Below are 26,110 nucleotides of genomic sequence, written 5' to 3'. Positions count from 1 at the left end.
ACACCTGGGTTGCGAGGTTCGGCGTACCGGCCGACATAACCTCCGACAGAGGCGCCCAGTTCACCTCCGAACTCTGGACGGCCACAGCACGCAACCTCGGGGTGATGCTCCACCGCACCACGGCGTACCACCCGCAGGCCAACGGACTTTGTGAACGCTTCCACAGGTCACTCAAGGCCTCACTCCGCGCCGGCCTGCAGGACAGTACCTGGACTGACCGCCTACCGTGGGTGCTACTCGGCCTACGCACCGCGGTCAAGGAAGACCTCCAGTCCTCGGCAGCGGAGTTAGTCTACGGACAACCGCTGCGCGTCCCAGGCGAATTCCTTCCGGAGCCTACCAAGTCTTGGTCGGCCGAACAGCAGCGGCTCGACTCTTTCTCTTCCGCTCAGCAGTTCGCCCCACTTCCGGTCAACCGACACGGCGAACTCGCACCTCACGTCCCGCCAAATTTACAGCAGGCGCGCTTCGTCTTCGTGCGGCACGACGCGCACCGCGGGCCCCTGCGACCCCCGTACGACGGTCCGTACGAGGTACTACAAACCGGGGACAAGGTATTCAAGCTGCGACTCGGCGACAGGGTCGAGACAGTCTCCATCGACCGGCTCAAACCAGCACACACAGAACCAGGGGAACAGGTCCCCGTGGCCCAGCCTCCAGCCAGAGGCCGTCCCCCCGGCAAGCCAGAACAGCCGGCGGCGAACCGCCTGACCCAACCAACCAGACCGGCGACCACTCAGAGCCGCTGCGGCAGAACCATTAGACCACCGTCACGACTCGTCCACTCCTCCTAAGCGGATTCTGGGGGAGCTCTGTGGCGACACGCCACCACTGGACATAATCCGCTCACGGCGGCACAGACAGTCTAAGCAGAAGCCCCCAGCCGGGGGCCCTTTCCTCCAGCAACTTGTTTCCCGCAGGGACAGGCTGCCGGGAGCACTTCCTGTCTGGGAAGTATTTAAGTGGATGTGCGGGCTTTTCTAGTTCCTGTTTGCCATGTGGTCAGAATAAAGCAGTTGTGTTTTCAATAGCTCTGTCTCGACTCCCACGTTTGCCGCGGTATCTCAACATGGTCCAGTTAAGTTTCTGGTCAATGGTAACCCACAGGATGTTGATGTTGGGGGATTCAGTGATGTTAATGCCGTTGAATGCCATGGGGCGGTGGTTAGACTCTTGTTTGTTGGAGAAAGTTATTGTCTGGCACTTGTGTGACACAAATGTTACCTGCCACTTATCAGCCCAACCTTGAACGTCGTCCAGTTCTTGTTGCATGTGGGCATGGATTGCTTCATTATCTGAGGAGTTGTGAATGGCACTGAACACTGTGCTGTCATCAGCAAACATCCCCATTTCTGACCTTATGTTGGAGGGAAGGTCATTGATGAAGCAGCTGAAGATGGTTGGACCTTGGACACTGCCCTGAGAAACTCCTGCAGTGATGTCCTGGGGCTGTGATGATTGAACTTCAACCACCACAACCATCTTCCTTTGTGCTAGGTATGACTGCAGCCAGTGGAGAGTTTTTCCCCCAATTCCCATTGACTTCAGTTTTACTAGGGCTCCTTGATGCCACACTTGGTCAAATGCTGCCTTGATGTCAAGGGCAGTCACTCTCACCTCACCTCTGGAATTCAGCTCCTTTTTCCATGTTTGGACCAAGGCTGTAATGAGGTTGGGAGCACTTCTGACAGTGCAGCACTGCAGGAGTACTGCACTGTAAAATGCTCAATTCCTAGAGTTATGAACAAACATGAGGCGTACAGTTACTGTAAAGTCTGCGCCTCAATAATACACGGACTTCGGGAGAACAGTTTAACAGGTACTTTACTGAACAAGAGGCAGCTTGAAACTGAAACTACAGAAGCCTGCTAGGGCCTTTTATACAGGGGTGGTCACTGCCGGTACTGCAGTCTAAGGCCAGTTATTCCCTTAAAGGTACATACACAACAATTCCTCCCCTTTTAGATAAACAGTACATAACATTCATTTAACAACTAAATAATAACTAATTACAATTACAATTTTCTCAGTAATATATACATCAACTGAAATAATCATTTATAAGTTCAGTCTTTGAGGAGGCTTCCTGATCCGGTGTTCTGGACCGATGGACATTATGTGACATTCTGGACATTTTTACATACAATAGCACCCTCTGGTGGTGGTTATTGTGTTAACAGTTTGTATGCTGGAAAGGTCATCTGATCTTTCTTCCTGTGTGAGGTCATTTGACCTTTGTTCCTTTTGTCCTGTGAGAGGTCATTTGACCTTCCTACCTTTCTTCCTGTTGACCCCAGGAAGCAGTTTTGCCAGGAAGAACCTGACTTGAGTAATGGAGAATCTGCCATGAGAGGTTCCATTTACAATCCAATGTAATCTGATTTCATATGTTAGGCCAAGCGCAAAATCTGTGAGTATCTTTGGTTCTTAGCATAATACCAATGTTGTCAGAGTAATATTTTGATAATACTATGTCTATGTCTATTAATATTTAATAGTTACAGAAGTTAGTTCAAATGTTAGTTAGTTATACAATTAGTCCATTCTACTGTTGTAAATATGTTTATATCTTATGTAATATCGAATGTATAGTACTCAGTTTATGTACAAAACATACTTTGTCTTTGTTTACAGTTTCACAAATTTGTTCAAGTAAAGCTTCAAAACAGCAACCGGCTTCAGAAGAATTATTTTTGAATGAGTGTTTAACTTGCTGGATAGCTAGATAGGAGCACGTCTAGCGCGGCCAGTACATCCGGACTGGATAGCGCCTTTCTCGAGTATCCTGTTCTGGCGGTGGAGTCAATTCTGGCTCATTGTCATTGGTTGGTTCGTCAGCTTCCAATACCCCTGCTTCTGAGGTAGACGCAATCTGTACTTCGGGCTCATTACCAGGTGCACATGCTTGTGGTACAGGTTTGGCTTGTTCCTGTGACTCTAGAATCTGGTCAGCATGGCGTCTCACGATGCTCTCTCCAACGTCCACTGTGTACATTAGTGGTCCCTGCTGTGTGCATATCGTGCCTGGCTCCCATTTTTCTGTTCGGTAATCGCGGGCCAAGACTGGTTGCCCTATCTTGAAGCTCCTGGTTGGCTTCTCATTTATGTGCTGGAACTGCTTATCCTCAACATCTCGTCTTATGTTTCGTTTGAGCAAATCCAAGCGACATCTTAGTCTCCGGTTGAAAAACAGTACGGCTGGAGTTTGGTTGGTTACTGCATGTGTCGCATTCCGGTAAGCAAACAGGAAGTTATCCACCTTGTGTTGCAGTGGTATGTCGTCATTATACATTGTCTTTATGGCCTTTTTAAAGGTCTGAACAAACCTCTCAGCCAATCCATTTGTGGCTGGATGATATGGGGCAGATGTGTAATGTTTCACCCCATTATTCTTCAGGAACTTCCGGAAATCCTCAGACACAAACTGTGGGTCATTGTCGGAACAGATCTGTTCTGGCAACCCATTCCTGGTGAAGATGGTCCTTAGGACTGCAATAGTTTTCTCCGTGGTGGTGGAGGACATTTTAATGACCTCTGGCCATTTCGAATGGGCGTCCACAGCGATTAGAAACATTGAGTCCATAAATGGACCAGCGAAATCAATGTGTACCCGTTGCCATGGAGATGAGGGCCACTCCCATGGATGTAGCGGGGCCTGTGGTGGAGCGTTTTGGACCTTCTGGCATCCTGTGCATCTCTTGGTCATATCCTCGATTTCTTTATCGATTCCCGGCCACCACACAAACGCCCTGGCTAGGCTCTTCATTTTTACCCCTCCCAGATGACCCTCGTGAAGCTCATTGAGTACTCTATCTCTCAACTTGGGTGGAATTACCACTCGGGATCCACACATCAAGGTTCCCCGGCACACTGACAGCTGTTCCCTCCTTGGCGAGAATGCTGGCAACAGTGAGTCGCCATATGCTGGCCATCCCTTCACCATCAAATCATAGACCTGAGAGAGTGTCGGGTCATTTCGGGTTTCCTTCTCAATACTTGCGTTTGTAACAGGCAAACATTCGACTTATGGTCCCATGGAATATCTCCACCGGGTCCACTGCAGGTGCTTCTTCCGCCATAGGCAATGGTAGGCGCGACAGCCCATCAGCATTTCCATGTTGTTTCGTACCTTTGTACTCTATGTCGTACTGATGTGCCCCTAGAAAAAGTGACCATCTTTGCAGCCGTTGCGCCGTCATCACCGGAACGCCCTTCTTTGGGTTAAAAATTGAGACCAGGGGTTGATGATCAGACAATAGGGTGAATTTCTGCCTGTGCAGATAGTGATTGAACTTCTTCACCCCCCACACCAGGCTGAGGGCCTCCCTGTCAATCTGGGCGTAGTTACGCTCGGCTGAGGTTAGTGAGCGCGATGCAAAGGCTATTGGCCTCTCTGAACCGTCACGGAGTTTGTGTGACAGCACCGCTCCAATGCCGTAAGGTGACGCATCACATGCCAACCGAATCGGTAGTGTTGGGTTGTAGTGGGCCAATACTTCTTTTGAAGTGATTTGGCATTTACATTCCTGAAAGGCACGCTTACACTCATCACCCCATTTCCATGTTACACCAGTTTGAAGGAGGGCGTTCAGTGGGCGCAGAATTGTAGATAAATTCGGCAAGAACTTATGGCAGTAGTTCACCAACCCGAGGAACGACCTCAGTTGCGACGCATTTTCTGGTGCTGGAGCCTTGACTACAGCCTCAATCTTATCCGGCGACTTATACAACCCTTCCTCATCAATCATGTGGCCACAATACGAGATTTGTCTCCTGAAGAACTCGCAGTTGGGACAGTTGGCTTGTAGCCCATATTCCTGCAATCTCGTGAGCACCTGTTCCAGGTTGGCAAGGTGTTCATTGTCATTTTCACCCGTAACCAGGATGTCGTCCAAATAACACTGGGTCCCCGGGATCCCTTGCAGGACTTGTTCCATTGCCTTCTGCCACATAGCCGGGGCCGATGCTACCCTAAATACCAGTCGATTGTACTGGTAAAGGCCTTTGTGAGTGTTTATCGTGAGGTATTTCCTAGATGCTTCTTCCACCTCCATTTGTAGATACGCTTGAGCCAGGTCAATCTTTGTAAAACGTTTCCATCCAGATAGTGAGGCGAAAATATCTTCTATCCGCGGAAGCGGATACTGTACTGTGTGCAGGACTGGGTTCACAGTCACCTTGAAGTCCCCACAGATGTGAACCTTCCTTGGTTCCCCAGACGTGCTGCTCAATGCTTTCTTCATTACAGAAATGATGGGTGTAGCCCACTCGCTCCAGTCCACCTTAGACAGCACCCCCGAACGCTCCAGACTCTCCAGTTCAGCTTCCACAGCTGGGCATATCGCGTATGGCACCGGTCTGGCCTTGAAAAATTTTGGGGTTGCTTTATCCTCAATCTTTATGGTTGCCTTTACTCCTTTTAGAGTCCCAAGTCCTTGTTGGAACACCTCTTCCGCGTCCGATAGAATTTGTGACAGACGTCCAGGTGCGACGTCATCATCTTTTTTGTCAGTCACAGTTGGTGCCAGAATGGAATGCCAATCCAATTGTAGTCTTCGGATCCATTCACGTCCCAATAATGGTGGTCCTCCATCTCGTAGTATATACATGTATAGTTTCTGTGTTTCCTTTCCGTTATATTCAACTGGCACCCTTATTTTTCCTCTGGGTTAGACCTTTTGCCCCGTGTATGTCTTCAATACAATGGACGTGTCCTTTAAGGGTATGTGTGAGAATAGCTGCTCATAGTCTCGTTGATTCATGACAGTTAGGGCTGATCCTGTGTCCAATTCCATCTTCACTGGGGACCCTGCTATCATGAGGGTGACCCAAATGGTTCGGCAATCTTCTTTTGCGATCAAGTTGTGTAACTTTAAACAACTTAGTCGCCTGCTCCCGGAGTCCTTATCACTCTCCTGATCTTCTGAACTACTATCTGTCAGTTTCTTTACTTTCCTGTACTGTTCCTTAGTAGTTCTTGTCGTGTTGGTCTTCTTTCCCGACCTGCAGACTCTTGCTATATGTCCCATTTTCCTGCATTGCCTGCATATTTTGTCTTTAAATCAGCAGTGCTTCTGCTCATGGGTTGTTCTGCCGCAGCGATAGCACTTTTCGGCTCCATACGCCATTTCGTTAGCGCTGTATTCTTGTGGTTTCTGTTGTATTTCCGCAGCTCCCCGTACTGCTGCTTCGTAGGATACTGCCACGCTGAAAGCCTGTTCTAGCGTCAGGTCCTTTTCCGAAAGTAGTCGTTTCTGGGTTCCTTCACTCTGGAGCCCGCAGACAAACTTATCCCGTAAGGTATCTGCCAGTCCTGCTCCGAACTGGCAGTGCTTCGATAACTTGCGTAGTTCCGTAAGATAGTCAGCATTGCTCTCATCTTTGTGCTGGTTTCTTTTATGAAACTTGAATCTTTCTGCTATCAGCAGTGGTGTAGGGCTTAGATGTTCCTGTAAGATATGAACAATCTCCTCAAAACTTCTCTCCATTGGTTTAGCTGGGGTAATTAAATTCCGCAATAGGCCGTACGTACTCGCACCCATCAGATTTAATAATACCGACGCCCTCTTTCCATCAGCCACCTCATTTGCCTTGCAGTACACTTCAATTCTTTCCACATACGTGGTCCAGTCTTCTACCTCGTTGTCAAAAGCAGTGATACTGCCACTTTTCGGCATCTTGGGCGATTTAAAATGGCGCCTCCCGCACTTTTGCTTCTTCCCCTTACTGCCACACTGCTCCTAGCGTTCTACGGGGTAATGGTGGCGACCCGCAGCTTCAGCGCGTCTCGCTTTCCTTCCCCCCCCGTTTAGTTTCTCTCCGCTGTCCTGTTCTCGAGCACCGACCGCGCCCTGTGCGTGCCACCCTTTCTCTCTTGTTTTCTTTTCCCGGCGACGCTGTGCAGCCCGATTTGTAGAGTCGCTCGATCGAGCTTGAGCCCGCCGCAGTCCGGAAGGGTCAACGCGCTACCTGCTACCAGCACGATCCGCTGGAACCACAGTCTCTCCCGCAATTCTCCAAACACCGATGGATTCTTCGGGCGGTTGCCCTCGGTCGACGCCCGTTGCTCAGACTACGACCTTCCAGGACCTTCCTTTCAGGCGAGATCCCCGTGAGATGATGCCACACTGCAGGTGAGTTCGAACTTACTCGTCGCCACTGTAAAGTCCGCGCCTCAATAATACACGGACTTCGGGAGAACAGTTTAACAGGTACTTTACTGAATAAGAGGCAGCTTGAAACTGAAACTACAGAAGCCTGCTAGGGCCTTTTATACAGGGGTGGTCACTGCCGGTACTGCAGTCTAAGGCCAGTTATTCCCTTAAAGGTACATACACAACAGTTACCTTTGCCTTCCTTCTTATAGAAGCAAACTTTTTGCTGATTTGGAGCCAGTGAAAGTAACCTGGGTGACTTTATTGACTGTTGGCAACCTCCCTTCATGCAGTTGGCAGCTGTGCTTTTACTAGAGGGTTGTGTTCAGCCCCAAATAGGGCCCCTTCCTATGGTGCACCTTCTGCAGCAGGACTTCCGATCATTTATCATCACTGTACCACTGCGAACAATTAGTCAACTTTTCTGTCACTCTCACAAATTCCCCTTTCATGGCACACTACAGTCCGTTAAGAGCTGCTGCATCACCAGATTTTATAATTCCCAATGAAGTATGCTGCAGGTCAATTTCTCTGACAAGCTTTTTATATGCCAGTAGCTTATTCAAATAGGAGGAGCAACTCCTGTGAGAAAATTTGACATGGTCTGCTACCTAAGTTTACAGACTAGCAAATGCCATGGCCCAGCTCAACCCCATTTATGCAATTTTCAGAAAATCGGGGCTAATGGAAGGTAGATGTATGGCAATGAGAGTCTACAAAGATGTCATGGTGATCATAATGAGACAGCAATTTTAATAGTAATGGCTAACCTGATGAATTATGTTCAATACTTGATTCTTTTTTCCTCTCTCATCAAATTTCTCCTCATCTCATTTCCACTGCTGAAGGTGTTAACTCTTCTCTGGTTCCCTCCAGTACCTGATCCAAGTGACCTTGACACACACATGAATCTGAACAGTGAATATCAGCAGGCAATTTGATATGGATTGGGGTGAAGGGGGGCGGGGGGGGTGGGTGGTGGGCGCAGAGAATCATAGCTGGGCCTTACCCTATACTTACTCACCCAACATCCACACACTTTCAGCTAGGATCACTGGATAGCAATCAGGACCGGGATCAATGTGCAATTATTCTCTCACTAATCCAGTAGTACTGAATCCAAATGCAGTGCACCTACTGCTGCCCCAAATGTGATCAGCTAATGAAGCAGAGATGTGGAACTGAACCTAGGACCATCCTGGTCTGCATGGCTCAGCTACCCATTAAGGGAACCTTAAAAGTAGATTCTAACATTAAAGAAAATGACATAAACAGTAGTAAGTGTGCTTCTGGTACACACGTGCAATATATATCACTTCACCTCTGAAATAATCTGAGGCGTCACGCAGAGCCGTAGCAAATGAAGTTTGAATGGTATGAAAAGCTTATGAGAAGAATGGTTGCCACGTGGTGAATGGTTTGCTTCTCAAAAAATCCTACAATAAATGAAATAGTTCAAAAAAATTGCTTGGCCAGCACTTTAGGCTTTGCAGCAGTACAGATGTCAAACACATCCAGCAGATGTGGCTAAGGCACCCACCTATATTGCCAGCTGGACTCAAAGTAAGCATTCTTCATGCTGCTACTTAAGCCAAGAATGACTGCTTTGAATTTGCAATTAGTTCAAACTTGACTATCTGCACTACAAATTGTGGAGGATGCTATGCCGTATTTTTTTCAAAAATGGTTTTTCTGTTACACTCATGTGTGTTCAAAGTTGGAGAACTGGAATTTTCTTTTCCTAACTTACTGATCCAGGGTTAGTCACATTGAAAATGAATGGCCCACTTAACAGATCCATCTCATAGATCTTCATTATCAAACATGGTGTGTTTAAAAACACTGCAGAATTAAAATTATTTCTAAATAAAAACATGAAAAGATAGTCATCTTATAATGCATTAGTTATTTACAACTCCTGTTCTTCTGTGGGTTAGCACACTGCACAGCCCAATAAGGCGATGGAGCTGAAATTCATTTTGGGTGATCGCAAATTGACAGCTTATTGCCTTTTCCATTGAATTCACACACACTAATAATGGTGAACAATGGTGAACATTTAAGGCTACTGATTGGTGAATCACCATTGTTTAAAAGATGATAGGTGCACATATTCAGTGCTGGCTAATAAAGGGTATGGGAGCCTAATAGATGTGCTACTGGATGAGCAATCCAATTGGTTCACTAATGTCCTTCAGTGAAGAAACGCACCACTCCAACTCAGTCTGGCATACATATGACTCCAGTCTCACACTATAAGATTGACTCTTAAATGTCCTCGGGGATGGGAACTAGTTACTGCCTCGTTCATTTTGCCCATATCCCAAGAACAATTTTTTTAAATCTAAAGGCCTATAACTTGTTATTCTTGAGATGTTGTTTCTCTGATATAGTAAAGTCTTTATTAAAGCACTTTGGGACATTCTTAGGTCATGAAAGGCATTATATAAATGCAAATTAGATACATAGATACATAGAAGATAGGAGCAGGAGTAGGCCATTCGGCCCCTTGAGCCTGCTCCGCCATTCAACGAGATCATGGCTGATCATCCAAATTCAGTACCCTGTCCATGCTTTCTCCCCATATCCCTTGATCCCTTTAGCCTTAAGAAATATATCCCACTCCTTCTTGAATATATTTAATGAATTGGCATCCACTGCCTTCTGTGGTAGAGAATTCCACAGGTTCACCACTCTCTGGGTGAAGAAAGTCCTCCTCATTTCTGTCCTAAATGGCTTACCCCTTATCCTTCGACTGTGACCCCAGGTTCTGGGCTTCCCGACAATCAGGAACATCCTTCCTGCATCTAGTCTGTCCAGTCCTGTCAGAATTTTATAAGTTTCAATGAGATCCCTTCTCATTCTTCTAAACTCCAATGAGTATAAGCCCAATCGACCCAATCTCTCCTCATACGTCATGATATACCTATCAATTCCTCCAATAAAAGGCGAAGAGTTACGAAGGTGACTAAAGGTTTTTATTGACTAAATAACAGAGCCCACTCTCGTGGGTGATCCGATCCAAGCAGGAGGAATACCAGCCAGTCGCTCACCTTTATACCTGGCCTGGTGGGTGGAGCCAAGGCGGAGTCGGCAGTGGTCATCCCAGGTATAGCAGTGTGGCAAGAGGCGACCTCGTACCGTGATACAATAGTGGTCAGTGATACAGTTATAACGAACAGTGGTGAACAGTGCTAACTACTAACAGTGATACAATAGTGAACGTGGTTTACCACATTCACCCCTTGTTTAGAATTAAGTCCGGCGGGGTGAAGTGTACTACCAATTCTGGTAGGTCAGTCTGTCCGGAGGCTTCGTAAGCCTCTCCGATCGCCGCAGCGGTGGTGTTGCCTTATCCGGTGCTGGTGCCTTATCCGGTGTTGATGCTGGTGTTTGCGTGGTCGGCGAGGGCTCGTGGGGTTCCGGCATGCCGTCTACCTGGACTGAGGTTGGGGGGGGTGGTGGCGGTGTTTCCGGATCGGCTGAGGGTGCGAGGTCTCGTAGGGAGACAGTGTCCTCCCGCCCGTCTGGGTACGCCACGTAGGCGTACTGGGGGTTGGCGTGCAGGAGGTTCACCCTCTCGACCAGGGGGTCCGTTTTATGGGTCCTCACGTGTTTCCGCAGCCAGACCGGCCCCGGGGCGGTCAGCCAGGTTGGTAGAGTGGTTCCCGTAGTCGACTTCCTGGGGAAAACGAACATTCGTTCATGGGGGGTGGTGTTAGTGGCCGTGCAAAGTAATGACCGGATGGAGTGCAGCGCTGTCGGGAGGACTTCTTGCCAGCGGGAGGTTGGGAGGCCCTTAGACTTTAAGGCTAAGAGGACGGCCTTCCATACCGTCGCGTTCTCTCTTTCCACCTGACCGTTACCTCTGGGGTTGTAGCTGGTGGTCCTGCTTGCTGCAATACCTCTCTCTAGGAGGAATTGCCGGAGTTCCTCGCTCATGAAGGAGGAGCCCCGGTCGCTGTGTATATAGTTCGGGAACCCGAACAAGGCGAAGAGGGCATTCAGGCACTTAATGACCGTGCTACTGGTCATGTCGGGGCAGGGGAAGGCAAAGGGGAAACGGGAGTACTCATCAACGATGTTGAGGAAGTACACATTACGGTCAGAGGACGGGAGGGGCCCCTTAAAGTCGATGCTCAGGCGCTCGAAGGGGCGGGTGGCCTTGATCAGGCTTGCTCGGTCCGGCCTATAGAAGTGCGGTTTGCACTCCGCACAGGTCTGGCAGTTCCTGGTCATGGTCCTGACCTCCTCGATGGAGTAGGTCAGGTTGCGGGCCTTAATGAAATGGTAGAGTCTGGTGACTCCGGGGTGGCAGAGCTGGTCGTGGAGGGTCTGAAGCCTATCGATATGCGCGCTGGCGCATGTCATTCGTGAAAGGGCATCAGGGGATTCGTTCAGCTTGCCTGGCCGGTACAAGATCTCATAATCGTAGGTGGAGAGCTCGATTCTCCATCTCAAAATCTTGTCATTCTTGATTTTGCCCTTCAGCTTGTTATTAAACATGAAAGCCACCGAACGCTGGTCGGTGAGGAGGGTAAATCGTTTGCCTGCCAGGTAGTGCCTCCAGCGCCGTACTGCCTCCACGATCGCCTGGGCCTCTTTCTCGACCGACGAATGTCGGATCTCGGGGCCCTGTAGGGTCCTTGAGAAGAAGGCCACTGGCCTCCCCTCCTGGTTTAGGGTGGCGGCTAAGGCGAAGTCGGATGCGTCGCTCTCCACCTGAAAGGGGATGGACTCGTCCACTGCGTGCATCGTGGCCTTGGCTATGTCTCCCTTAATGAGGGAGAAGGCCGCGCACGCCTCCTCCGTGAGGGGGAAGGAAGTGGCTTTCAGGAGGGGTCTGGCTTTGTCCGCGTAATTGGGTACCCATTGGGCATAGTAGGCGAAAAGCCCCAGGGTTCTCCTAAGTGCTTTAGGGCAGTGGGGGAGGGGTAGCTCCATGAGGGGGCGCATTCTTTCTGGGTCGGGGCCGATGATTCCGTTCTCCACTACGCAGCCGAGGATGGCAAGGCGCGTGGTGTTAAACACGCATTTCTCCTTATTGTAGGTGAGGTTCAGCCGTTGGGCCGTACGGAGGAATTTCTCCAGATTCGCGTCATGTTCCTGCCGGTCGCGGCCGCAGATAGTGACGTTATCTAGGTAGGGGAATGTAGCCTGCAGTTCGTTCTGGTCAACCATCTGGTCCATCTCCCTTTGGAAGACCGAGACCCCATTAGTGACACCGAAGGGGACCCTAAGGAAGTGGTATAGGCGCCCATTCGCCTCGAAGGCGGTATACTGGCGGTCCTCAGGGTGGATAGGGAGTTGGTGGTAGGCCGACTTCAGGTCGATGGTCGAGAATACTTTATACTGTGCAATCTGATTGACCATGTCAGATATGCGGGGGAGGGGGTATGCGTCCAGCTGGGTATATCTGTTTATGGTCTGGCTGTAGTCGATGACCAGGCGGTTTTTATCGCCGGTCTTTACGACTACGACCTGGGCACGCCAGGGGCTGCTGCTCCCCTCGATAATGCCCTCTTTCAGGAGGCGCCGCACCTCAGAGCTAATGAAGGCTCTGTCCCCGGCGCTATACCGCCTGCTTTTGGTAGCGACGGGTTTGCAGTCAGGGGTAAGGTTAGCAAACAGAGAGGGTGGCGGGACCTTGAGGGTGGAGAGGCTGCAGGTGTTACGCGGTGGGCGGTTTAACGTTTGCTGGTTGTTGACTGTGAGTGGGGGGAGGGGTCCACCGTATGCTAGGGTTACGCTTTGGAGGTGGGATTGGAAGTCCAGCCCTAGTAGGACGGCAGCGCAGAGATGGGGGAGGACGAGGAGTTTAAAGTTTTTATACTCCGTGCCCTTAACCGACAGGGTCACGACACAGTAGCCGCTGATGTCCGTGGCGTGGGACCTCGATGCCATCGAGATTCGGCTGCGCGTTGGTAGGACAGAGAGGGAGTAGTGGCTCACCGTGTCTGGGTGGATGAAGCTCTCCGTGCTTCCGCTGTCGAACAGGCAGGTCGTGGCGTGGCCGTTCACTTTGATGTCCATCATTGACTTGGACAGATGGTGCGGGCGGGCTTGGTCCAGGGTGACGGAAGCTAGTGTGTAGCCGAGCGAGTCGTTGTCATCTGCGGGCGAGGCGGTCGGGCGTGGTGAGTAAAATGGCGTCTCCCACGAGGTAGGGCCCCATGAGGCACTATTGGGGTCGGTTGCCTTAATCAAAGATGGCCGCCCCCATGACTCATGTGTGGGGATGCTGGCCTCAGTTGCCCTAAACAAAGATGGCCGCCCCCATGACTCATGTGTGGGGATGCTGGCCTCAGTTGCCCTAAACGAAGATGGCCGCCCCCATAGTTCGCATGCGGCACTGCTGGCCTCTGAGGATCCGCTCCTGCAGGCCTTGGAGAAGTGGCCTTTCTTCAGGCAGGTTTTACATATGGAGTTCTTGGCTGGGCAGCGCGACCTCGGGTGCTTCTCCTGGCCACAAAAAAAAACAGCCGGCGGCCCGATCGCGGATGCCCGATGTCGGGGCCGGTGCCGGGGGTGGCGGGGCCGGTCGGGTCCGGGACGCCGACGCAGAGGTAGGTCCCGGGGGCGGCGCTGGGAAGGGTGCTGTGGTAGGGGTCGGGCCCGAGTCCCAGGGTCGCGAGCAGTACCTGGTGAATGCTTCCTGATCTTGGTGGGCCACTTCCAGGGAGATAGCGAGGGCTTCAGCTTTTTCCATGCTGAGGTCTTTAGCTTCCAGCAGTCTTTGCCGTGAGTACTCGGACCGTAGGCCTTTCAGGAATGCGTCGCGGATATTATCTTCAGTATTTTCGGCTGCCGACACCGATTTAAACTCACAGTTCCTGGCGAGTGCATATAGCGCCTGTGAGAATTCGGCTACTGATTCTCCTGGCTGTTGCGGCCGTGATCTTAGGAGGTGCCTAGCGTACATGTAGTTTACCGGGGTCCGGTACTTCTGTTTCAGCAGGTTGATGGCGGTCTCGTAGGTAGTCATGTCCTCGATGAGAGTGTATACTCTCGGGCTCAGTTGTGCCTGCAGGACACTTAGTTTGGATGCCTGAGGGACGCTGGATTCTCTCAGGTATGATTCGAAGCAGACCAGCCAGTGTTTAAAGTCTGCGGCTGAGTTTGCTGCTCGTGGGTTCAGGTCCAGGTACGGCGGTCTGAGGGCTCGCAGCCAAGCTGGCTGGTGTGGCTGTGCTCCTGGGAGCTGCGCTGGTGGCTCCTCCGCCGGTTGTGACTCGTTGTTGGACATCATTAAATTTAGTCAATAAAATTGATATACCTATCAATTCCTCCAATAAAAGGCGAAGAGTTACGAAGGTGACTAAAGGTTTTTATTGACTAAATAACAGAGCCCACTCTCGTGGGTGATCCGATCCAAGCAGGAGGAATACCAGCCAGTCGCTCACCTTTATACCTGGCCTGGTGGGTGGAGCCAAGGCGGAGTCGGCAGTGGTCATCCCAGGTATAGCAGTGTGGCAAGAGGCGACCTCGTACCGTGATACAATAGTGGTCAGTGATACAGTTATAACGAACAGTGGTGAACAGTGCTAACTACTAACAGTGATACAATAGTGAACGTGGTTTACCACACGTCATTCCTGCCATCCCAGGTATCAGCCTGGTGAATCTTCGCTGAACTCCTTCCATGGCAAGAACATCCTTCCTCAGATAAGGTGACCAAAACTGCACACAATACTCAAGATGTGGTCTCACCAAGGCCCTGTACAACTGCAGCAAGACATCCTTGTTCCTGTACTTGAACCCTCTCGCTACGAAGGCCAACATACCATTAACCTTCTTAACTGCCTGCTGCACCTGCATGCTTACCTTCAGCGACTGGTGCACAAGGACACCCAGGTCTCGTTGCACTTCCCCTTCTCCCAATCTATTGCCATTCAGATAATAATCTGCCTTCCTGTTTTTGACACCAAAGTGGATAACCTCGCATTTATCCACGTTATATTGCCTCTGCCATGCTTCTGCCCAATCACCCAACCTGTCCAAATCAGCTTGGAGTTTCTCGGCATCCTCCTCACAGCACACACGCCCACCCAGCTTTGTGTCGTCTGCAAACTTGGAGATATTACACCTAGTTCCCTTGTCTAGATCATTAATATATATTGTGAATAGCTGGGGCCCAAGGACCGATCCCTGCGGTACCCCACTAGTCACTGCCTGCCACTCGGAAAAAGACCCGTTTATTCCAACTCTTTGCTTTCTGTCTGCCAACAGTTCTCTATCCAAGTCAATACCTTGCCCCCAATCCCATGTGCCTTAACTTTACACGCTAATCTCTTATGCGGGACCTTATTGAAAGCCTTTTGAAAGTCCAAATACACCACATCCACTGGTTCTCCCTTATCTATTTTACCAGTTACATCCTCAAAAAATTCCAGTAGATTAGTCAAGCACGATTTACCTTTTGTAAACCCATGTTGACTTTGTCTGATCCTGTCACTGTTTTCCAAGTGCTCTGCTATTACATCTTTTATAATGGACTCTAGCATTTTCCCCACTACCGATGTCAGGCTTACCGGTCTATAATTCCCCGTTTTCTCTCTACCACCTTTTTTGAATAGTGGGGTAACATTAGCTACCCTCCAATCCATGGGTACTGTTCCAGAGTCTATCAAATTTTGGAAGATGACCAGCAATGCAGCTACTATTTCTAGGGCCACTTCCTTACGTACCCTAGGATGTAGATTATCAGGCCCTGGGGATTTATCGGCCTTCAATCCCGTTAATTTCCCCAACACCATTTCCCTACAAATACTGATTTCTTTCAGTTCCTCCCTCTCATTAGACCCTATGTTCCCCGACATCTCTGGGAGGTTATTTGTGTCCTCCTTTGTGAAGACGGAACCAAAGTATGTATTTAATTGGTCTGCCATTTCTTTGTTCCCCATTATAAATTCCCCTGATTCTGACTGCAAGGGACCTATGCTTGACTTCACCAATCTTTTTTTTTCACATAACTATAAAAACTTTTACAGTCAGTTTTTATGTTCCCTGAAAGCTTACTCTCATACTCAATTTTCCCCATCTTAATTAATCCCTTTGTCCTCCTTTGTTGAATCCTAAACAGCTCCCAACCCTCAGGTTTACTGCTTTTTCTGGCCAATTTATATGTCCTCTCCTTGGATCTTATGCTATCCCTAATTTCCCTTGTTAGCCATGGTTGAGTCACCTTTTTTGTTTTATTCTTATACCAAACTGGGATGAACAAATTCTGTAGTTCATCCATGCGATCTTTGAATGTTTGCCATTGCCTATCCACCGTCAACCCTTTGAGTGACATTCCCCAATCAATCCTACCCAACTCGCGCCTCATACCATCGTAGTTTCCTTTGTTTAAATTCAGGACCCTAGTCTCTGAGTCAACTACTTCACTCTCCATCTTAATGAAGAATTCTATCATATTATGATCGCTCCGACCCAAGGGGCCTCGCACAACAAGATTGCTAATGAATCCTTTCTCATTACATAATACCCAGTCGAAGATGGCCTGATCTCTAGTTGGTTCCTCGACATATTGGTCCAGGAAACCATCCCGTATACACTCCAGGAATTCCTCCTCCACAGTATTGTTGCTAATTTGGTTAGCCCAATCTATATGTTGATTAAAATCACCCATGATAACTGCTGTGCCCTTATTGCACGCTTCTCTAATTTCCCTTTTAATGCCATCCCCAACCTCTGCATTACTGTTTGGAGGTCTATATACCACTCCCACTAACGTTTTCTGCCCCTTGGTATTTCTCAGTTCTACCCATACAGATTCCACATCATCAGAGCTAATATGCTTCCTTACAATTCTTCTTTCTTTAATCTGCAGGACATCATCAAGAAATCTGTCTGTTCTGCATTTTGAACTTTATATTGCAATTCAAATTTGTTCATTTCACAACCGTACTTATTCATTGTGCATTATTGATAACTTAAAGTGTGATTAAATAACCTTACAATAAGTGTGATCAGATTGGCATTTTATATTTGTTCTCAGAACGTGGGTACTGCTGGAATAGCTGTATTAACTGCCCATCCCTATTTGGCCTAAGAAAGTGGTGGTGATGGACCTTCTTGTTTTGTAGGCCCTTCAATATATAATAAAGGATAGATTTTCCTGGGTCTTCATTCAGGCAACTTGTGTCATTCAGCTGCAGCGAGTATTTGAAAATTGGATGGGTCACAGCGCATACATTTAAAGGAACCTGCCCAATTTTCCTCTATTTAAATTAACTTGTCGATATCCCATGGTGTTGCACATCGGTAGGAAGATCAATTGTAATTTCTCATGTCAAGCAGGGTTAGAGGGTGGGTGATAATGGAAGCAATGTGGAGGAATGGGAAGGGGAGAAAGGGGAGGAGGCAAATAGGAGGGGGAAGAAGAAGTGGAGATAAGGAAGGAGAGTGGATGAGGGGGGAAAGAAAGGGAGGGGTGGAAGGGAAAAAGTAGTTGGGAGAGGAGCGAAAGGAAAGGGAAGATGAAAAGGGGAAGGGGATTTAGAAGTGGAGGAGAAGGAAGGGAGGGGGAGAACATAAGAACATAAGAAATAGGAGCAGGTGTAGGGCATATGGCCCCTCGAGCCTGCTCGACATTCAATATGTTCACGGCTGATCATTGACCTCAACACCACTTTCCCGCCCGATCTCTGTATTGATTTCTTTGTGGGTTCAATGATGAGACATTTATGAAAGAGAATGTCTTTTTATCTAAAGTCTGTTCAACTCTTTATACAGCATTCAGGAGACACCATTATGCTAGTGATGCATCTAGAATGAAACTGAAACTAAACTAACTGCCTTGCTTCTCTCGGTCACATGCCCTCTGCTGATCAGGCACAAGCAATCAATACATACAAACATGCTATTAAGGCATCATAATCGAACAGGCAAATACCATTTCTATTTGCTGATATCATTACATCTCCTTTTCTTAAAACAAAAGTATTTTACTTTTAACTAACAACATGTTTTCTTTGTATTAATCTGCATTTTAACTGTAACACTTAATGAACTTACATTATCATTATCATGATCAAGGTTTTTTAACCTTGCTTTGTGTGTTCACATGAAATATGTCAATACACTAGAACTTGAAGAAAGAATAAGATAACATTACTTCCTTCTATAACAATAGTCCTTAAATTTGCTCAATGAGTCTCTCAGGAGGCTTCACGTGTCTTGAGGATTTTCTGATTGATTGTCCTTGAATCTGAATTGTTGCCTCAGATGACTGGTTCTCAGCTGTGTGATCAGGTTGTTCAACAGTATCAGTCTCTTGACCTGCTGTGGCTGGTCCCATGAGAAGATCTCGACAATTTCTTCTCAGAACAGCACCCTCATCTGTCTGAATGGTGTATGATCTTGGTTGAACTTCACTCAGGACAGTTCCCTTCTGAGTCCATGTGTTTGTTTTGTCTTTGAACCTTACTTGGTCACCAGTGTAGAGTTCAGGTAGGTTTTGTGTTCCTCTGTCATAGTAATACTTTTGCTTTTCTTTCTGTTGCTCTTTGAACTTCCTCACTTTCTCCCCCTCTTTTGTTTTCAGGAGGTTCTCTGGGATGGGTAGGTTTGACCTTAGCATATGTCCCATAAGGAGTTGGGCTGGTGACATACCACACTTGAGCGGCGTTGTGCGGTATACAAGCATGCTTTGGTAGAAGTCAGTTCCACTGTCTTTTGCCTTGTACATCAGTCTTTTCACTGTGTTTGCGGGCTCTCCTGGGTCAACAGCTCTGGACAACGTGTCTGCTGTATACATCAGCTTACCCAGTGTGTACGCAACATTCAGTTCATCATAGACTGTCTCTCCTTCGCTTTCCACAACGAGGACTCTCTTTACCAGGTTCAGTCTCTCACAGGCTTTTAAACCTAGTATGGCTTGCACCTCCTTTGGCACCACGATTAATGCTAACGTGTGCTCTCTGTCCTTGTGTGTCACTTTGACAATGCATCTTCCTTTCACTGGTATTTCAGTACCTGAGTATCCTGTCACTTTCACTTTTATTCCATGTATCTTTGGTCTGGGTCTAATTTTCTTAAAATCAGTCTCTGATATCACATTAACTTGTGCTCCAGTATCCAGTTTAAATGGAATGTGTATGTCATTCACTTTTAGTGTCAACATCCAGTCTCTTTCTTCTTTTTTGTTTTCAGACACAACATCTACATAGAACTCCTCTATGTCGCTTTCATCTACTGCATGGACCTTGCTTTGTTGCACTTGGTTCTTGCAGCAACGGGCATAATGGTTGTTTTTGTTGCAACTATTGCATGTTTTACCATATGCTGGACACTTTTTTGGTGGATGCTGTGTACCGCATCGACTACATGACTTCCGATTGTCCCTTTCATTTTTGTTCGCTGGCCACGCCTCTTTTTTCACATTGGCGCTCTTTTTGTTAAACGGTTTGTGTCCGTTCTTACTCACTGCATCCACGTTGCAGCTATTGTCACTGAACAGCTCCTTTGCCTGCAACTTCACAGTCTCTGTAGCCCTACACAGTGCTATGGCTTTCCCCAGGTCTAGATCTTGCTCTCTTAGCAGTCTTTCCCTTAGACCATTATCTGGAATACCACACACCAGTCTGTCTTTTATCAGCGAGTCTGTCAGTCCCCCAAATTCACATGATTTGCTTCTGTTTCTCAGTTCAGTCACATACTGATCAATAGTCTCACCCCTTTTCTGAACACATGTGAAAAATCTGTGCCTCTCAAACGTCACGTTACGTTTAGGTATGCAGTAGGCCTCAAACTGTTCCATTATTTTATCTAGCTTCATTTTGTCTCCATTAGCAGCGAATGTGAAGTTATTATACACCTCCAGCGCTTCATCACCCACGACATGTAAGAACAGTGACGATTTCCTTTCATTACTTTTCTCGTCAGCTCCGATTGCTGATAAATACAACCCCAAACGTTGTTTGAACCTCCTCCAATTTTCAGCCACATTACCTGTCAACTGAAGTGTCGCCGGTGGGTGTAAACCTTCCATTTTTTCACTTCGTTAGCTATTCTCCAATGGTAAGCAACGATGTTCTCTTTTGAAATAACAACAGAAAATGCTGGAAAAACTCAGCAAGTCAGGCAACATCCGTGGAGAGAAATTTGAGTTGACGTTTCGGGTTTGACCCTTCTTCAAAACTGGAGAGAAAAGGAACTAGATCGAAGGCAGGGCTGCGATCGGACAAAAGAATAAAAGAACCAAAAGAAGTAAAAGAGATTAGAAGCTAGACGAGATGGTAATAGGCTGTGATTAGGTGTAAAGTGTACTGGCAGGGCAAAAGATAGCTGCCAGGTGTGAGAGAGAAACAAAAGGAAAGGGGGGGGGGGAAAGGAAAGGAGTGGAAAAATATAAGTGAAAATGAAATAGGGGCCGAGGTTATGATCTGAAATTGTTGAACTCGATATTGAGACCGGAAGGCTGCAGACTGCCTAATCGGAAGATGAGGTGCTGTTCCTCGAGTTTACGTTGAGCTGCCGATTAGGCAGTCTGCAGCCTTCCGGTCTCAATATCGAGTTCAACAATTTCAGATCATAACCTCGGCCCCTATTTCATTTTCACTTATATTTTTCCACTCCTTTCCTTTCCCCCCCCCACTTTCCTTTTGTTTCTCTCTCACACCTGGCAGCTATCTTTTGCCCTGCCAGTACACTTTACACCTAATCACAGCCTATTACCATCTCGTCTAGCTTCTAATCTCTTTTACTTCTTTTGGTTCTTTTATTCTTTTGACCGATCGCAGCCCTGCCTTCGATCTAGTTCCTTTTCTCTACAGTTTTGAAGAAGGGTCAAACCCGAAACGTCAACTCAAATTTCTCTCCACGGATGTTGCCTGACTTGCTGAGTTTTTCCAGCATTTTCTGTTGTTATTTCGGATTTCCAACATCTGCAGTATTTTGCTATCGTACTGATGTTCTCTTTTGGCTTGCTAATTTGTGGAGAGCTGATTCAACTTCAGATTTTTTTTTCTCTTCATCTCTTTCAGCCACTTCTGACACCATGTATTGATTTCTTTGTGGGTTCAATGACGAGACATTTATGAAAGAGAAGGGCCTAGAAATTGAGTTGACGCCGCGCCAGGGCTTTAGCGCCGGAAATTTAGCGCCAGCGCTAATTCCCTTGCGCGCGCCAAAAATTCAGTAGCGCCGCACCCAGACGGCTGCCGGCGCTACTGGCGGGTGTGAGTGCCTCCCAATGGGCGCTGAGTGCCGCATTGCAGCGCTAATCCGGCGCTGCGGCACCCGATGCGGTGCGGCAGGCTGGGGAAGTGCAGGCCTCCTCCTCCCGTTAAGGAGGCGCTGCCTTCACCCGATCGCTGGCCGTTTGATTTTTTCAAAAATGAGCCCGGCACCTCGGACAAGTGCCGGGCTTGCAGGCCAGACACATCTGTTCCGCGGGGGGGTGGTGGAGGAGTCCGGGGAGGGAGGTGCGGGCAGGCGGCCGGCGGGAAAGCGGCCGGCCGCTGCGCGACCTTAATGCGCCGGCGCTAACTTGTGTAAGACTCGGTTGCCAGAGTCTTAGTTGCGGCTGCCACGGGCGAGGCGGCCGCAACTGAATTTCGGCGTTCGGGCGCGTTGCCATGGCAACCGGGACGCTGCGCACACTGATGACATCATTGGTGCTGGCGCAGCGCAACCGGCTAACGTCGATGGCAGCGCCGAAGTGAATTTCAGAAACGGCTATCATTGCGGCGCTAGGCCCTCTAGCGCCGCAAAATGGGCGCTAACCCTACTGAATTTTCAGCCCAAGGTCTTTTTATCTAAAGTCTGTTCAACTCTTTATACAGCATTCAGGAGACACCATTATGCTAGTGATGCATCTAGAATGAAACTGAAACTAAACTAACTGCCTTGCTTCTCTCGGTCACATGCCCTCTGCTGGTCAGGCACAAGCAATCAATACATACAAACATGCTATTAAGGCATCATAATCGAACAGGCAAATACCATCTCTATTTGCTGATATCATTACAATCTCCATATCCCTTGATTCCCCTAGAGTCCAAAAATCTATCTATCTCAGCCTTGAATAGGATGATTTTCACTCAGAAGTCGGGAAGGAGGTGGGACTACAACTTTCGGGGTTGTAATCCCGCCTCCATCGAGATGCGACCAATCCATGCGATTTTAACTTGATTGACCTTGTTGAGCCCGGCCAGCGGGCTCAGCAGGCCAATTAAGGGCCACCCGGCAACAGGTGATGTCACAGACTGAAATTGTATCTGTCAAGACGTTTTGACAGATGAAATATCAGTGTTTCACAGCTGTTTGAAGCTGTCAAACACTGACAGTCTTACTTCTAACCTGAGTCCTTCTACACAAACTCAGTTAGAAATCACACCGGCACAAAAAGCTGCAGGCTGTCACTTTTGACAGATCGCAGCCATTCTGCTTTCTGTGCCGGTTAGATGATGGACTCCCGAAACCTAGAGGAAGGAAGGCTTAAAAGGTAAGTACAGGTAATTTAAACTTCTTTACACACATTAGACACACCAAACACACTTACCTTTGCACTCATGCACCCATCACTCACCTGAACACCGACATTTCAACCCCTCCAAGTCCTTCAACCCGACGGCCCGACTCCTCTAACTTGGCGTGGTTTGGAGCCGTCGGGAATCCCATACTTCAAAATTTAAAATAGGGATTAGGCTAAAAACTGCCTGTTAACTACCTGTTAACAGGCAGTTAATTGGCACTAATCCCTTCCCGCCTCGGGTAGGTGGGTCCCAGTGTGGGGCGGGTACCCGCCTCCTTTGAAACTTACATGGAGGCGGGTTGGGGGCGGGATGGTGTCGGGACTCCCGAATTCGGGGCTTTATCCCCTCGCACGCCACCAAACCCGACTCCACGGGTCAATGAAAATCGACCCCAATGACTCAGCATCTACAGCCCTCTGGGGCAGAGATTTCGAAAGATTCACAACCCTCTGAGTGAAACAATTCCTCCTCATTTCAGTCTTAAATGGCCCACCCCTTATCCTGAGACTATGCCCCCTAGTTCTAGACACTCCAGCCAGGGGAAACAACCTCTTAGCATCTACCCTGTCAATCCCCTTCAGAATCTTGTATGTCTCAATGAGATCACCTCTCATTCTTCTAAACTCCAGAGAGTATAGGCCCATTCTACACAATCTTGCATCATAGGACAGCCCTCTCATCCCAGGAATCAATCTAGTGAACCTTTGTTGCACTGCTTCCAAGGCAAGTATATCCTTCCTTAGATAAGGAGACCAAAACTGTGCACAGTACTCCAGGTGTGGTCTCACCAAGGCCCTGTACAATTGTAGCAAGACTATGACTCTTATATTCCAACCCCCTTGCAATAAAGGCCAACATGCCATTTGCCTTCCTTATTGCTTGCTGCAACTGCATGCTAGCTTTCTGTGCTTCTTGCATGAGGACACCCAAATCTCTCTGAACACCAACATTTAAAAGTTTCTCACCATTTAAAAATATTCTGTTTTTCTATTCTTCCTACCAAAGTGAATAACCTCACATTTCTTTACATTATACTCCATCTGCTCCCTTACTGCCCACTCACTTGTCTATCTATATCCCTTTGCAGACTCTTTGGCCGTGATCTTATCTTTCAGTGCGAGTTAGGAGTGGATCAGCTGACTTGCGGGTTCCGATCCCGCCCCCAATGACGCCTGACGCACAGACGTAATTTTACGTCAATTGGCCTTGTTAAGCCCACCCTGCAGGCTTGCCGGTCAATTAAGAGAAAGCCGGTGTCAGATGACGTCAGTTGATGACGCGACATCTGCCGGTTTTCTTAAAGGGGGCACGCTCATTTTTTTTGACAGATGATTTTTCAGTGTTTGACAACATTGAGGTGCTGCAGACACTGCCAGTCACTGTACAAAGGTGAGCCCTTTCAGCCAGGCTCTCCAGAGACTCTCTCCTTAGGACAAAACAGATGGCAGCTGCAGGTGAGGTTACAGAAGTGATCTGTCACTGGTGAGAGAGGTTCCCCCAATGAGGTGGGATGACACAAACACTTCAAAACTTGTTACCTACAGAAAAGTATAAAGACATTAAAAATGATTTTCCCAACAATTACTTACCTCTGAAACTCACCAGTGTACCATTGGATCCTTCACACCACTTCTGCAGCTGTCCTCAATGCACAAACGTTACAGTAGACCGACAGCATGCCACACTTACCCTGACGTGGTGTCCGGACATCAGGAAGCCCACAGTCGACCTGGCAAAATTGAAAAAAGCCTCTTAACTGCCTGTTAACTACCTGTTAACAGGTAGTTAAATGCCTATAATCCTCTTCCTGCCGCTAGGTGCCGGGTCCCTGCGCAAATCAGGGACCCGACACTTGGGAAGATTGTGTGGAGGTGGGTTGACAGCGGGTTCGGACCCGCTGTCAATCTTTGCAATTTTGCCAGCAGTCCCACCTCCAAACCCGCCCCCTGAGTGCCGGCAAAATTCCCCCCTTTGTGTTCTCCTCACAGCTTACTGTCCCACCTAGCTTTGTATCATCAGCAAACTTGGATACATTACACTCAGTCCCTTTATCGAGGTCATTAATATAGATTGTAAATAGCTGAGGCCCCAAGCACTGATCCTTGCAGTACCCCACTAGTTACAGCCAGCCAACCTGAAAAAGACCCGTCTATCCCTACTCTCTGTTTTCTGTCCGTTAACCAATCCTTTATCCTCTATTATATTACCCCCAACCCCATGAGCCCTTATCTTGTGTAATAACATTTTATGTGGCACCTTATCGAATGCCTTTTGAAAATCTAAATATACCATATCCACTGGTTCCCCTTTCTCCACCCTGCTAGTTACATCCTCAAAAAACTCTAATAAATTTGACACAAACACTGCTGAGTGTTGAAGTGGAATTTGGATCAGTGGGGATGGGGAAATTGAAGCCTTAGGTAGAGAAGAAATATAACTTGGTTGGGGGGGGGGTGGTGGTGCAGTGGGAAGGGTGGATTTGGAGGATGGGAATTGTAGTTGAGGGGTGGGGGTATGGAGCAGGGTAGGGGTAGCTTGTCAGGAGCAACTGCAACCAGTGTGGGGTTGGGAGGAAGGGATTGGTGGGATCAACTCATTGAAATGATCAGATGTTGGCAGGGAATGCAAATCTAGCCTGCCATGCCACATTTACACAGGTGGAAGCATGTGGAGAGTTGGGGAGTTCAGTCCAAGAAGTGCCCTGACTGGTAACCACCATGGGGAATTCTGAATGCGAGGAGGGGATGTGGAGCAGCAACAGGGAAAAAAAATACAGCTGCTTAAAGGGCAATGGTAGCACTGGAGGAAGGACCACATCAGGGATCAGCAGCAGTGGCAGAAAGGACAAAAGAAAATCCTTCAATTTCAGATACTTTGATACTGCTAAAGCAGCTGAGAGCCAAACCAGGAAGGACCAGCTGTTCGGGTGCAAGAAAGCTCTGAAGCTAGAAGTGAAAGCAATGCGGAGGAGATAGCAATGGCAGTCAGTGTCTCATCAATGTCAATCTACCTGTTACCTATAAGCCTTCTCTGATTTAATTTACTTGTGTTACCTGCATTCTAATTAAATATCTGTAAGACCCATAAGTAAGAGGCTCAACTCCTTCCCTCCAACTGATCTAATTGGTTCTGACAGGTTGCTGTCTTACCCTGCAAACAATTTGATTGGTTCTGATAGTCTGCTGTCCCACCCTGCAACAAATCTAATTAGCTGACACAGACAATCTCCAATCCTAGTGAAAAATCGGATTTTTCTCGTGAAACCCTGGCAATTCTGCCATCTGAATTCAAATGTGATTGGTATGTACGCATCAAACTTCTTAGATAGTGTACTAGGTAAAGTTGGGAAGAAATGATAGTGAACTAAAAAATACTCTCATTCAACACACTCTCAGTGCACTAAGAATAAATTAGGTCCACAACCAGCAGTCTTCAATCAAACTACAATCAGACTTGGATACTTTCACAATAGCA

The sequence above is a fragment of the Somniosus microcephalus genome, chromosome 1 (genome assembly GCF_052327205.1).
Source record: "Somniosus microcephalus isolate GS21.2 chromosome 1, FLI_Smic_1.0, whole genome shotgun sequence".
Classification (NCBI taxonomy): domain Eukaryota; kingdom Metazoa; phylum Chordata; class Chondrichthyes; order Squaliformes; family Somniosidae; genus Somniosus; species Somniosus microcephalus.
This window is presented reverse-complemented; position numbering follows the sequence as displayed.